Here is a 16,315-nt window from a genome sequence, read left to right as displayed (position 1 = left end):
TTGGCAAAGGTTTCTGTATATAACTTGTCCAAAATAGTATTTTCATCACTTCACAATAGGCTTAAAATAACACCTTGGCTCAGCAGCCGACACACAAGATGTCTTCTTCAACCTTCACTGACGTGATACGGCCAATTCAAATGCTGTTGCCCATTCAATTTCAGCTGCAGTTCTTATGTCTCTCACAGATCGTGAAACCTTGGTCTTCGTTAATGTCCGAAATATTGTTATCTAAATAAGCAAGACTCCTATTCTTTTATTTCAAATGTAAATACATAAACATTTGCACTCTTTCAAACATTCCTCTACAACAATTTACTTTAAAGTCCGTAATCTTCAATATACCAATTTCTCCTTTTCTTCTTCTTTTCTACTCTTGTCTCAATTCCTTTCTTCCTCCTTTCCCTGTCTGTCTTTCTTCCTTTGCTGCTAATAAATGACTTTCGTTCTGAATGTGGCAGCGGAGATAAAATGGCGAGATAATCCCTGCTCTCTAAAATCAGCATTGTTCTGTTTCGTTAGATAAATGCCGTCTTTAAATGTGTTTATTTTTTACCATACGTGTTCTGCGGAAACATTTTGGCAAAACACTGGTTTACTGTATCGAAATTTCCTTAAACATTCTGAGAGGTACATGGTCCAGTCGCGGAAGAGGACACCCCTGGCTCCTTCGTCTCTATAATCTGTTTAGTTATTAAAACCTGATGCTAAATACTAAAAGGACAACATCACTTTAAATAAATCGCAAACATATTATTTAAACCTCGTTTGTGCATTAATATGTTAGCACATTAAAAAGTTGTCAGTGGAACCACGGTTCCAGAGAATTTGACGTAAATACGTCTATACGGAAAGGAAGTTTATATATTGGCTTTATTCTAAATATTTCCTTTATACGTGCTTTACAATTGAGATAAGTTTGATTAAGACTTTGCTTAATCAACTTGAATTAGTTACGCTTAAGATGGGTCTGTGGTAGCTGAATGTAATGTAAGGTACGGTAAGGTAAGGTAATGTAATGTTTTATAGGTAACAACAATGCCGAGTAAACAGATGACGTTTCGTAGGTAACCATTGTTACACTTTTTCGTTCCCCTTTTTCGCCGAATGACCCTTCCTTATAGACGTATTTACGTCAAAACAGCAAAAATCTAAATAAATACAATTTATAATTACATTGTATAAATAACTGCGTACTTGGTATTTTTAAAACCCCTTGGTAATGATGTTCATTTGGCCCAGACACAACAAACTTCTTGCTGCGAAGCCAGTCGCAATTCAGACAGCACACTGCATTGCCAGTTGTTTTTTCCACCTACACTTCATACGCATAATTTCGAAAACGCTTAATAAAGAAACATTTTAATGAGAGATACATTTTATATCATAACATATTTAGTACGATAAGCGATTTTAAGGAAATGCACAATTTCTATTCGAGCTTCATGTAAAGTACAACTTTCGTATTTGACCAATACAAACCAACGTTTAACTCGATAGACAGTATGGAGTTTAATATTGACACATTAACCAAATTCGGTGATAAATCATTCAGGGGGACGCGTACAAATGCTATTATATGCTTGCACTTTGAGCACTTCATATAAAGAACGTATAATAATAGGAACCCAATAGTTTGTGGTCTGAAATTCCTACTTCATTATTTAATGGAGTATACAGAAAATCGAAGTTAAAGCTTAACATTAAAATGTAATAAAGCAGTGACACTAACAAATATTTCGATAAAAACGACGCGGGTTATCGCAGTAATGGGCAGGTCACTGCATGTTGAAACTGCCAAACAATTTTTACACGTCTGACACTTCCCTGATACAGACACAAGTGAAATGTTGTAAATCTATTAAGACTGGGATCTGTCCTCCAGACAGCATTATAAAATCAAGGTGAACTAGGCCTCATACAGCTTAAACAGCTGGTGCCCGGCGGCCTTTACAAACCTAGCAGACAATGTCATAAGAACGAAACAATTTTTGTGTATGTCACTAAGATTTAAGAACATACTGTTAACATGTTCGATATAAAACGACAACGTATTAAATATAGATGTTACTTACAGTAAGATAAACAATTCAACACTTTTAAATGCCTGGGACACAAACCTATTACCGTAACTATTTTAGCGATTTTAATGTAAGGTATGTGGCCTAAATTTTGCATGCCGGTGTTAAACTAGGCCTTGGCTCAACAATTTGCACCGGCCGATGGTTTGAACGAAATGATCGGTCGTTAGAAAATTCAGTCCTGTTGATTAAGCATGGTACCACCGGGTTAGAAAATCCGATGAAAAGTACGATATGATGAAGGCAATGTTTTCAGAATAAATCTTAGACAGCGAACATCACGGTAAAAAAGTTTAGCAAAACTGCTCCGACTTCGGAAGGCAGCTATCCGGCAAAGAATACCGATCGAACCATCATCAGCCACCCAGACCGATGGTTTTCGTTGTTTTATAGTCTCCCCTGAGACTACCGAAGAACTGACTCGACGTTGAAGCCGTGACGTCACGCTGAATGCTATTCAAAAACATTGCGTCGTACTAAAAATGTCCCCACTGTTGGAGCAGATACTTGTTCCAACGGGTGTGTTACCAGTGACCCACCTAATATGCGAAAAAATACAAGAATGAAACAAAACACTATAAAGGTAAGAAACAAAAACAAAAACAAAGAACTGAGTCAGCCGATGTTTCTGTGCTGGGTACGAGAACGGCTGTGCAACTGCGCGGGTGTGTACTTCTTCTTGAAGGTAGAGTCAATTCTCAGCTCAGGCAGTAAGCATGTTGCTGTGGCCATGAGTTTTGCAGCACATACTTGGTCGATGGAGAAATGAAGGCCACAGATTAACCGAACAAGCTGATGAAAGTTGCGGAACATCCCACAAACAAGCTACGGCCGTCTCATTTCAAATCCTTTCACACACGTTTTTGCTAATGCTGTACAACCGGCTCATTCCCGAACGCAGCATCACACCCGCCAGCTACCAGCCAAATCGTCGTGATGCTGGAATTTGCCTGAACCGAACTGTAGAGAAGCTGACGCAAAGAAGTGTCGCTTCATACAGCGTGTTCGGAGTCGCAAGGAAGCCCTCAATCAATTAAAAGGGCCGTTGGTGTGTTCTGCTACAGTACTTTAGCTGAAGTGCAGTAAATGCTTGCACAAGGCTGATTTAAAACAGCAGGGAAAAGCGAGTAAACAAGGAAAGGTGTAGGAAACGATGAGGGCAAGATAAAAGAAGCCAAGAACGGACTGTGCCAAGACTCAACTCTCCCTAAGACCTTGAACGCAAGAGTGACATATCTCAAATCCCTCTATTTTTGAAATTCTGTCACGTGTCACCAGCTGAGCTGAGGTGCAAGGCTGAACCTTGGGAGTAGGCACCAGAATTGTGTGTTGATATTATCTGTGGTCGGTGCAGAATAGATCAGCTGAGAGGAAGCGAGTGGAACCTATTCTGCTTCCACTGAACAGAAAACAGCTGTTCAGTAATTCCCTGCTCCCAAGTCGGGTTACTGTAAACCAGTGGTATTCAACCTGGGGTACGCGAAGACATCTTAGGGGGTACGTGAAGTTTAAAAAATATATATATTATTTTATGATAAACACTGAATAATCAGTAATGTAATTTATTTAATTTATTTTAGATGTAGATTATATACTATGTATAACTTGAAATATACACCAACAACTTCGGGGGTACAAAGTTGAAGAGAAATTATATCTGGGGGTACGCGAATAAAAAAAGTTGAATACCACTGCTGTAAACGAATACCCATATAACATATGCCTTTAAGGTTTGAGGGTTGTTAATAAGATGATTTCGAACTTTCGGCACCCACAATTAAACTGAGAATAAATGTTGAAATACGTGAGGTTTTTTGGTCGACAACACACCAGAAAATTCCCACATTCAGAAGGAGATGGAAAAACCAAGAAAAAGAAATGGGCGAAGACATGGCGTGGAATTATAAAACTATAACAAAATATGAGGACAAAGGAGGCGATGGAAAAATTACGCTAAGCCAAAAATTTATCAATGATTTAAAATTAATTTCAGGATAGCGGTACCTCCTGATCTAACCTGCCCGATCACAGTAACTTACAAATATTCGCCGGAAACAGTTTCTTGTCCAGTAAATATTATGCTTGATAAACTAGCAGCTAGGGCGGGGGGGGGGGGGATTTTCTTGGGGGCAAAGCGGCCGCTGTGTGAGTGACGATGTTACGAATGCTTGGATATACGTATACCTCCATTTCCCCGTTCGTTTTCATGGTGCGATGTTTGCTTAAGCACCAGTGTCAACTACGTATTTGCCTCTCCTAGCAGCAACAACCTACCAACTACATGCCAACTTCCGGTTATTCAACGAGCACCGGTTGCTTGGCTGTTCCTCTGGGAAAGAAATGTCTTGCTTCAGCAGAAACCGTGGTGACAATATGGCGACGTTATTTTACCCATGCAGCAGATAAAGCGCAGTTGAACAAAACAAAGTAAAAATAACATTTTGTGGTTTCAAATGGCGTGATATGTATATCGAATTTCACAGTCATCTGTGAATTTGTATCACATTAAGATCCCGAACTGAATCGTGGTTCTTCGACACCACGAACATGTTCCGCTTTGGAATTAACTGTGAAGCTATAAATATTCACGCATTTGCTATGCCTCCGTAGGTGGTGGGCTGACCCATAGAGGACCTCTACACACACAAGGCAAACACAACAGAGAGATCCCTTTCCCTAGTGCGATTCCAATGAATGTGCGGGGGTCATCGGGTTTCGAGAAAGATAATTTGTTCGAACTTTGGAACAGCATACGTGATAGTTACGTGTGCAGCGAGTTGCTGCTGTGTATTTTAGAATATGTGATTCAGCTGATCCACCGACCTCTTTCCCTCCAGCAAAATTAACATCCGACAGTTTATCCGTTATAAAGAGTGTCCCAGTGATGACGTATGCAGTGGTTGTTTTTGAGACACTCTGTATACGACACGACAATGTCTTGGCCTTGTGAATATTAACGTAAGGTTACAGCTAAGTGCATAACATTGCTGTTTCCATTGAATCATGCACACTCAACGAGCTACTACAGATATATATACATCTCCTTTTAACAATACTGTACAAAGTTCCCACATAACATGTCGCCTTGTAAACGTCAGTACTGGGAGATCGCCAGTTTGAATCTAGGGCAGAAGGCCGGCTATCATGAGCAGAATTTCATCAGTACCTACAGGAAAATGCAAAAATATACGAAAGGCGTCATACTGGAATAAGCCTACCATTTGTATAACAAGAAGATAAATGTGGTGAGTCACTATACGAAAATTCATAAAACTGTACTTGAACGTCACATCTTCTGCCGATTGAAGTTTGCGTAATTTTTCCCTCTTTATTATGGACTCCGACTATGAGATAGTTAACAAAGCATATAGAAACAGCGGCTCACTTTTGTTTGTTTGTTTATGTGGTCTCTACCAGAAGACACAAAAGCTAGCCTACCAACTAAGCAGTTAGCTCCATAACAGTAAGAAATAAAGCCGGGTCTCCCACTCGTGAAATTGTTACGCTATCTACAGTCGCAATACCAAAAACAGCGACTGCTTGCAAATTACATTTTGTGCCCACCAATAACACTCACTCAATAATCTTACCCTATGATAAGGTCGACAAAGATACTAGACGAATGGAACCCGCGTATTAGTCGCTCAATGCGCTACTTTGTCTAATTTGTCACCAGAAACAAGAATGTTGTTTCGGACTCCTTAAAACTCTCGAAGTGATGTGTTGTCTTCCCTTTCCCTTTTTATGTACTCATTCAATAAAATACATAAAATGAATTAATAATGGGGAGGGCATATCTGTCTGTCAATTAAGGCGCATGGCTGTTAAATAGGACCTTTCGATAACGGAATGAAAAGTTACTCACCCTGGTATGAATCATTCAAAGAACTCTGCATCTGTCGGTGTTCGTCTTCCGGGTTCTAATGCGATAGACATCAACGTTTCGGAGGAACAAACTGCCTCCATCTTCATGGCTGCTTTATACACAGACCTATATCAGAAGATAAAGTAGTATTATTAATCCATTCGGACAGAAGTTCTTAAAACAGGAGTCCTCATCAACTCGCGGGCCACCGGGATTCAAACAGCAATTTATTGAAAATTCATAGTAATTCCTTAAAAGTGCTACAAACTTACTATTGCAAAGAGCTTCAAATATTAGACTATTCAATAACTTTTTATGCACATTTGTTAATTCTACATTTTTATTAACAGCTCGTTTAGAATTAAATACCGTACTCCATTTAGGTGGCAATTGTTTTCATTATACAGTGACGTAACACCACAAAAACAAGCCCGGTCAGCACAGTGACATTAGGAGACCGCGGGCTGAGAACCTCTGTCCTAAACTACGAATGTGCTCTGAAGGTGTTAAGCCACTTTCTCGCCCTGCCGCCCAACAGTAAACATGTGTACCGAAGATACAGACTTGAAACGTCCGTCAAAATGTATATTTTTATTTGTGAGATTCAGGTTTCCCACGGTTCACCGCCGTTTCAGAGACGCATGCTGCCTCCATTATCAGCGCTCTTCTACCAGACTTCATGGTGCAACTTCCTGGAAGATAATCACCTTCCAGGGTTTCGTTTGTTCGTTTCTCGATTACTGTACTGTGTGAATGAAACGAATAAGGCCGTATGTAGCCTAAGTAATAACGAACATCATAACGCGCCTTGCAGTTCGTGTTTCGGACACCCCTGGTATACAACAACAACAACAACTCTTGTAGCCCCTCCCAGATTCCCGTGAATCCTGCGTTGTTTCCTGCAGGCCTCTTGAAGTGATTCATTTTCCAGTGTGTCAGTACTTTTCCACCTCTTAATCCCTAGGTAACAAAAAAGGGAATGGAATTTTACAGCGTTCGTTTCGAACATATGTCGTGAAGAAACTGCGATCCTCTGGAAAACGAACACGACCTACTGTAAACCATCTCAGCGTGTCTTGATAATGAGGTACAGTGGATGCAGTGACAGCTTGACATTTCAACTTTTTTTGCCCAGTTTGTTTTACATAAAAACTTGGTATGGTTCAGGGACTGGGGGCGATCGGCCTCGAGGCGTTCTGGCACCAACAGGGTGCCACAGCCTACCTAATAACCTCACCGACCTTGATTTTGAAATATTGCATACAAAATTACGTCACTCCAACGAACAGATTCAATTTTTGCTGGAAAACCAATATTTCATATATTTTATATATAAGTTGCATCAACCAGTTGATTTATCTAAATAAAATCGCTACCATGTTCGTATATTGTACAAAAATAATGTTCTCCTTTTCATGTCCACGTATTTCTGGTTTCCTGATTATTCAGAGGTTCTTTTTGAAGTCAAAAGGATTCGTTGGATAAAATCTGTCCGGAAGTGTAAAAACAGAACGAACACGTAATTTGTAAGATTTGAGGTTTTCACAGCGGTGAGTATAAAGATTTCTGTCTTCTGGGTTGTTGCGCTGTGTAGTCTGGTAGATGTTTACCAACGTTTCAGAGGTCATACTGCCTACCCGAATACTAACTAACTACACAGAGAGATCCATTCGCTGAATTTTTCTGTAGGCGAAACCAAAGGGCATGTTATTTTTTTCTGATCAGGGACAAATCGAGTGAATTAAACAGGGGTTATATACTACGCTGTAAGAAATGTGAAGGATATTTGGTATTGGTTAAAATGTAAATACGACCGTAACGTAACTAGAACAGAGGACGTTTGGTGTTCTTACGGCGGTGTCGATGTTGGTCTTCAGGGCTGATGGCGGAGACAGTATGTTCCTCCTAAACGTTGGTGTTTACCTAGAAGTCCACTAGGCGTTACTACCCAGAAGATCAACACCCGCAACCAGAACTCGAATCGTAGTCGAGTACCACTTCGGAAAAATAACGGCAAATTTAACACTATTTACTATATTCGTTTATTATAAACCACGAAGCTACTGTTTATGTAGTTTCATCTCTGTTCCTGTATTTAACCAGAATCTCGCTTATGTCTTAATGAAAGAGGTATTTTATTTTATTTAATTAGCAAAAATTTCACACAGAACTGAACTCTATGTTCCCAACGTAGGACACAATTCCGGGCCTCAAAATCGGACTATGAAAATACGGATTTCAGAAAAAATGTATATAGCCTTTGCCCTTTATTTTGTTTAGTTACAATGGAACCGTGTCTCTGGCGGTGTTTACAAAACATCCAGTTTTTTCTTCCACGGAAAGCATGGCTAAATATACACTAGTTTGAACTAGATCCAACACTTCGAAGAAAGCTCTGGTGTTCCACCAACGCAAGAATCCTCCTGCTTACAGACTATTGGGTGTGCTAGAAGCAAACTTCCGCATAATGTAGTGGAATATGCATGTGCAAGTCGATAAGAATTTCGAGTTGAACTTCTCAGGCCTTCATAATCAGTGATAAAAGTGAAGGGCAGTTTGGTGCTTTTCCAAGAATCCAACCTGTTTCATGGATTACCTTCTAGTCATATTATTAACCTACACGAATTAACAGATGAGCTTAATGATCAGAATTTGTTCCGAATTATTTAATACAAACTGTGTATACTTTGTGGTAGATGTAATATGATACGAAGGATAATAGAGTTGTAACTATCGTACAAAAAATCATTTAAATTCTATACCTTAACTGCACACGTTCTTATTTGATTTTAATCGTTTAAATGTTTCGACATCACACGTAGACTTCAACGGTAGCCCGTCGGTAAACAAAAGAGGGACATATTGGCATGTGAAACCAGATCAACTCTAAGAAAACAATGGATAAAAAATTTGGTCTGATTGGAGAGGTTGTCCTTCCAGATGGAGGACAGGACCTGCAAGCTACGTTAATTCCTCTTGTTAGGGAGATCACACACGTTGGTTCGGCCTGGCTCATATACCACATGTGTCTTCCTGCAGTATTTGCATCTGCCAGCTGGCAAACTGATATTCCAAGAAGAATATTCTTCGTAATGTGTGTTAAAAACTACTTATTAGAAAAACTATTCTTTTTGGCAGACATCCTGCTGGTATGTTTCCGCTTACTTCAGTCCTCAGGTTCACATACCTACGCTACTAAAAGCACCAGTTAGCGTAGGAAAATTAAAATAAATCAGACAATAACACTTTAACAGAAGACAGTCATCTTCGGACTTACCGTCGTGAAAACCTCAAATCTACTAATACTTTCATACTTTCCTATAGTCCTAGTATACAAAGGCTAGTGTTTGTTGTGTACAGACACCATATTACGGTTTTCTTTCGGTTTCAGGATGAGCTATAAAGACGGAAGAGGCCACATTCGATGTTTGACGTGCCGAAGTATATGAAAGGAATGAGGACATTTGCTGAAAGTATCGAGTGCAGCAGATTTCAAGACTGAACGTGAGAACTCTCAGGAGATAATTGCACTACAGATACAACTGAAGAAGTGCGTGCCTTCGAAGACAGCAGCAACAAGATGTCTGTACACTGTACTGTATTATTTGTCAATTTGTTACTAGTTAGTACAAACCCATTTTTTTCAAAGTTGATATTCCGTCACTGGTAAAAGAACATTCTGCTCAGTGCTCTCACTAAAGCCGTTGACTTTAACAGCATAAGATATACGTTCTACTGGTACAAATTGTTACTGTATCAGATACAAGCTGTTAAAGTAGAGGAGTTCAAATAATTTGTGTAAATTTTCCAGGTAAAAATTGTGGGAGAGACAAGCTGTTGCAGGAGCAAATTTAAAATAATATACAACTATGTAGCAGTTTGTGCTTATTTAAATAAAATTTATATTTTAGCATATGCAATGGTAATTTGTCATTTCTGAATAAATATTATTAAAGATAACTACTATGCAAAAATAGTGACAGTAGGGGTTTCTTAGCCCTTGGGTCCAACAGGAAAACTTTTCTGGCCCGAGCGAGAAAAAGAGTTTGACCACCCTGCTAAAGAGGATTCCATTTATAACGTAACCCTAACAGCAACGGTAATTTTAATTCTGATTTCATTTTTGTACCACAGTACGTGATTACTGTTGGGTTGCGTTTTAAATTGGTTCATCCTGTACAAGACACACTAATTTTTCTTTGTTCAGACAGAAATCCGAGAAGGCGGTTATGCAGAAGTTCAAAAAATTTTGTAATCTAATACTTCTGACAGATAATTTGGATATTCTACCTAAAGGTTAAGGTATTAATTGAATTTACGCAAGAAAGGGGCTAAGGGACATCGCATATCTCTTGACTCCATCAACGGCCAAACGCGTTCCTAGTGTACAGTAGCGAGTCACAGAAGGTTACCTCTAACTCAAATTTAAATTAGCCCAACTACCCGAAGACAAAGCTGGAAACGTACCTAATGCGGTTATAAAATTCATGTCTCGAGACAGGAATAAATTACCATATAAGCCAATAGAACTGGAAAGAAGTAGGTGAACGCTGTCTAAAAAAGCACTCTGCTTCTGACCTTGAAACCAGAGATATGTGCCAAAGACGTCACTAGTATTCTGATACGAAACTTTATCTGGACATTATTCTGAAGCACACCAAAGTCTGCATTAACACAAAGAAAGGAGTTGAAGAAATGTGAGGTGATATTCGTGTCGAATAATTCTTTTAACATTTACTTCGAAACCACCTAAATTACTTCGTATTCATATAATCAATAATTAAATTTTACGCGGGAAAATTTTGTTTGATATTGTAAAGTGTTTAACAACAATCATCTTATACCCAAACCTGACATTTCACACTGTATGTTCACCGAGTCAAGGTGAAGCCAACAAGCCACCTCATCGTCTGTTGCATCTGTGACTTAGTTTACGATAACTTCGTTATCAATTTCCTGAACTAGAATGCATAATCTATAACTTCTGATGTCAGAATCTCATCAGCTCCATCTAAATTAATTACTCAAATCATCACACCTGGTTATAAATGAGTGACAGCTGAGACAAGGAAAGCGAAACACCTCAAACGTCAAACTATTGATGTCAGAACAGGACTGTCATTTCATGTGCCTGTTTGTGGCGTATACTTTCTAGGTACGGTCTTTGACCACCCTGGTCTCCACCCACTCCACTAAAAGGCTTGTACACTTTTAAAACATCGTCGGCAAAATGTTTGCAGAGTTCGCCGACTACCGACGGGCTGTCGGCAAACACTTTCGTGTCCACGCATTCCGCTGAAAACATCGCTTCGTGTGGCTGGGATCTGCGCTGGATACAAATTTCTGTTATATTAAAGACAGAGACGTAGACGGTGGACCAAACAATTTCTCAAAGAAAGCACGAGGTATTCGGATAATATTTTGGCAGATTTAAAGCAGAAGATAGAGTTGACTTCAGAAATGTTATCACAACGGCAGCAACCTATTCTGAAATGCTGATACAATGATCTGTTCACGCTTTCGTAATCTCGCTTGTCTACATACAGAGAACTTGCCTTGGCGGCTGTCCATTCCCAACGCAAAACATGAAAAAACCGAATACATGTTTTCGGATTGTTTGTAAACACCGACAAAACCTGTTTACGAACTGTTTCCGTGTACGCGTTTTCGAGCCTAAGGGCGAAGCAAAGGGAATAATGCATTGTTTCAGATTGAAGACTCATTCGGCCGCATTTACGTGCCCCCCCTCCCAAATAAGAGGCTGGTAATGACCGTCAGAGAGGAACTACAGCTTAACGTGGAATCTTACTACAGTGAGATTTTGGTAAGGGAAGATAAAGTAAGTGGAAAAAATCAGCAATAAATCTAGTTTACCTCGAACTCCAGGGCTTCTGCACAAAAACTGCATCTAACCCGTAAATCACTGCTTCCAAGTCTAACCTTGAAAGGTAGAAGAAAGACGGTTGTTCGTTTTGCGGGCCGACCTGAACCTTCGACCTTTTCATTTTCTTTACGTATGCGTGGTTGCAGCGGGAAGGAAGACACTAGCAAAAAGTAAGAAACGCATTTAAATGGCGCTAAATGACAATAGAAGTTACTTTTCTTAACTTTATGAACTTGGAAGGAGAGAAAAATCACACGGATAGCGATCGATTACAGTTCCAGATGACAGGCCGATTACTGTATGATGTACAATCACGAGACCGGCTGCTCAAACCGCGGTGAAATAAAAGCAGAATTTGCATGTCATCAAGTATATGGCTAGCCCACTGTCTTCCAGTAACATAAAAGTGGAAGTCTTGTCACCACAGCATGGCACGTTCTCCAGTCATTTATGGAGAAGACGATATCTAGATGTGGAGAATGCCCGTAAATGTTGAATAAGCAGTAGCAGAGAGAGAGACAGAAGTGGTCCTCCGTCTTCGGGATTGTACGAGAGCCAACAACTCACCTAATAAGAACTAGTGTGTTGCGAAATTGTAAACAGAGCCTAGGTCTTTGAGTGATTGTATGGAACGATGTCAACGGGCTCTTGTGATTACAGCAGCGAACCTTCTGATTCCATAAAAGGCTGAAAATTTCATCAGTTGACAACTATCTTTTCTCAGAAGGCAAAAATATTCTATTCCGACTTCCTTGTGGAGTTACTACAGGAAATCAACTGGCAGAGCGATACCTAGGTACATTACTGTATTCACGAAAGCCAGCCGAGAGACCTTGCCCTGAGACAGCTGATTCCAATCCCAATCTTCATACCAAGGTTGTCGAAGATCCTGGTAAAAGCTGGGGAGATGTGTTTGAATGTGCCGCGTTCGCATTCCTTGGAGAGTCGCAGAGCGGAGTCTGGAAAAGTACCGAGGTTATGAACGTACGGAGGAGATCTATCTCCACAATCCTACATCACGGGAACAACTTTAACTTTCCCTTTACTTCTTTTCTTCATTTAGGCGTGCTTTCCAAAACCGACGCCCATCAAATTAAAATATGTGTACAATGCTCAAGGATTATTTACATGGAACAATAAAGCCACGCCATATTCGTTCCTGATAAGAAACCCGATTTAATCTCGGCATTCAGTCAGTGCCGATAAATCAGCCTCCTACCCACTATTTGATGATTAGTCCAAATCAAATATTGCATATTAATTCAATAAGTAGATGATTGGATGAATTTAAAATGTGTGCATTCTGGTCACGAAACCTGAACTAGTTGGTCGGCTAACCGGTGGACTTCACACAGATTGTAACAAATGCATACGGACTGGTTGCTCGTGTTACATCACCTCTTTCACCAACGTCATTTATGTCCAGGCCCCCTTATCTGCCATCACGTAATCGCCAAGCTGTCTGTCCTGTAAGGACAACCGCTGGTTGCATCAGCAGCGCCCATGCACTTTCAAAAACTCATTCAGAATACAACAGCTCAGCAATAATGAATGCTTTCGGGCTGTTTTTTCCCAAAGGAAATTTTTATGCCAAAGTGGCTGAGGTCGGGTTTATGCTAGTAAATTTTAATTAGTCAGTAATTCCACACGAAGAACGAATGAAACACACAAATGGTCAATATACAAATTCACTGCACATAAAATTGAAAGCGTTTAAGTAAATTTTGGTTGATCCAACTAGTTCCATGGATGCACAGAATTCAATGAGAATGTACCTTCTAACTGACTCATGGACTTTCTTGAAATCTATAAATCACTAATGTACTGTCCCTTTGTACACCTATTACGCCCCAGTATATGACGACAATATCTGAATAGAAGATGGTATATTACATCGAACTCCACACTGATGATCTCAAAAAACTTCGTGTGCTTTTGGAATTAACACTGAGAGAAGAACGCTGGACAAAATTTCGTATGTAGATGTTAACAGTGTTTCGGGATTTATTTATTTAAAGAACTTCATGCAACTACATTCCATCAGAAAGTCTTACCCTTACAAAGCTTTATCTTAAAATATCTGATTATGCTGTGCACATTTTCTCGGATACTTCTTCTAAGCACGAGTAGGGCTTATATGTTCGTTGAACGCACAATAACCGAATGTATAACTCAGACGTAATTCTTTAAAAATACCCATAGCTTACTGAAGAAGTTACACTCCTACTGCTGCATCCGATACATGTGCGTCTGTGCGGTTGCAAACAAGTGGCGTCTGCCAACTAATCTTTGAAATAAGGGGTTTTCAAATTCTACTCACAACATATCAGAATGTTACATTACAGAATAGTTACTACTTATTACACATTCAATCCAAACTGAATAATTAATAGGTCGACAAAGTTGTTAAATAAAAGTGATGAGTAATTTGTGAAACTGATGGTAATAGTAAGTTAGCACCATTTTTATATATTGCCATAACGTTTCATTAAAGTATACGCCTAAATTTATTTAAACTTCGGCGAGTCGCGAGCAGAAATGAAAGCTCAGGTTTTAAAAGGTTGATGACCCCTGTCTTGTACATTCACAATTTGATTGTGCAAGAATAGTTCTTCGTTAATGTTCACACGTTAGCCACAAGATGTTACCAGCCCACAATAAACACAATTCTAAAGGGTTTTGACGATGGACAATGTCCAAAATAACAGTCGAGATTGTCAAAATAAATAGATATCTGAGACAATATTATCCTCGCCAACACTTCACAAGCGTCTCTTTATCACGAAGATGTTAATGATTAAAAGTGACTACACCACAGTCCAGGTATTAGTCCTCTCTTCTAACGTCAACACACAATCAACAACAATATTAGCTATTTATGCACTAGTACAACTCTCCCATTTAACTGTACTTATGGTTAATGGATACTTTAAAAAGATGTGTCATACCTTTTACATATCTCACAAGGAGATCCATATTTTGTTTGCAACAGGTGAACTTTAATTACAAAACGTTATTTAATGAAGAACATAACATGACCTAGAGCAGGGGTTCTCAAACTTTTGTACCACTAACCAAATGCGTTCAGGGAAAACAGAAGCAGCTATTTCTGAAATACATTTTCTTTTTTTAATAAGTGTTAAATGCATTAAACAGATTTCGCGTGGGGCATTATGTATTTTACATGGGCGTCTTTCGAATGATATATGATGTTCCTAGAATGGCGGTTTTTTGAAGTCCCCTAATGTCGTGTTCGTCCGGGATGTTGGTCACATATTTTTTGAGTGATTTGGAGACAGTTCCAGTTGCTCCTACAATTATTAGAATGACTTTTGCTTTTATTTTCCACATTCGTTGTATTATTATCATCATCATTATTCCACGTCCGCCAAAGTATATACAGATTGTGCGCTAATGGACTCTTCGCCTGTTGTTCCCTGACCAAAATGTTGTACATACTTCTCCCATTTCATCCTCTTTGATTTAATCACCCAAACAATATTGGCCCTTTCAAAACACGTAAACATGTAACGGAAAACCCGAATTTCTGAAAACGTACAAATAGCTTTAAGTGTCGATAGACGATCTTGTCGAATGTAAAACCTAGACCATGACTGACAGTCGCGAGACATATCGTATATACCTGTACTATATAATGGGTTAACTGAGGAGTACACATTACAAAGAAGTTTGTCGTTATCGTTTTCTCCAATTTCCTGATACTTTCACTTGCTTCTCCAAAGCACTCTGCACTGAAACACTCGAAATTCATATTCTTCTGTCATAGACTTAGTAAGAGACGAAGTTCCAAGCTCGCACAAAAGAAATAAATTGGCTACAATTTTCTGAAATTAAAAAAAAAACGCAAAATAGACGCGAGTGCGATTTCAGGTTCTTCGGGGGCGAGTATGAACATGGCTGTCTTCTGGCAAACTTATCGCCCTGATAATGGAGGCAACAAGAACCTGTGAAACGTCGGTAAATTTATACTAGACTACACGGCGCAAAATTCAAGAAGTCAGCCATCTTCGGACAGCCGTGAGTTCATGAAAACCTTGCATTATCTGAATCCAAGCAGAACCAGAGGCTCTTAACGCTTCTCGTAAAGGCCACATAATAGTGTTGGCGAGATCATGTTGTCACAACAGATTTCTGTGAGTGACGAGTTTCTTAGACTGCATGTAAATTCCCATCAGAATGACAGGTCACGCACTTGTCACAGCCGAAATGCAGCTTCTGGAGACTTGCGGTCGAGGAAAGAACACTGTCTCAACTTTGACGCATTCAGGGCACCCATTTGGCCAAGGTTATTCAGGTTAAGAAAGTAACAAAATATGAAAACGATCTAATGCACCACGTAGATTTAACATTAAAGAAAACAATTGTAAGTAAAGCGAAGGAGAATCTGACCTTGAATGAAGCTGATGACACATCAAAGGCCTTTTCGATTCCGTTCTGTTCCGTTTGCAAATCTGTTCCTTGACC

At 39.4% G+C, this 16,315-nt stretch overlaps 1 protein-coding gene and 1 long non-coding RNA gene across 12 annotated transcripts in view; one reads left to right on the top strand and one right to left on the bottom strand.

Annotated features, from left to right (window-relative positions):
- Window positions 1-16,315, bottom strand: part of LOC110827854 (carotenoid isomerooxygenase) — a 94,337-nt gene that overhangs the window by 51,090 nt on the left and 26,932 nt on the right. For all 11 annotated transcript variants that reach the window (XR_015535732.1, XR_015535734.1, XR_015535733.1 and 8 more), the window contains one exon: window positions 5,947-6,072. The gene's annotated coding sequence lies outside the window, so the exon portion shown is untranslated. The remainder of the gene's footprint in view (window positions 1-5,946; window positions 6,073-16,315) is intronic.
- LOC147873413 (uncharacterized) lies at window positions 3,393-9,861 on the top strand. The gene is made up of 2 exons (XR_015535736.1): window positions 3,393-3,578; window positions 9,338-9,861. It is a non-coding gene; the product is annotated as an uncharacterized LOC147873413 (long non-coding RNA).

Source organism: Zootermopsis nevadensis, unplaced genomic scaffold (genome assembly GCF_977971745.1).
Source record: "Zootermopsis nevadensis isolate Lab colony 2312 unplaced genomic scaffold, Znev_1.0 Znev_ptg000018l, whole genome shotgun sequence".
In the NCBI taxonomy this organism is placed as follows: domain Eukaryota; kingdom Metazoa; phylum Arthropoda; class Insecta; order Blattodea; family Termopsidae; genus Zootermopsis; species Zootermopsis nevadensis.
Note: the sequence above shows the minus strand (reverse complement) of the source record. Positions and strands in the feature narration are given on the sequence as shown.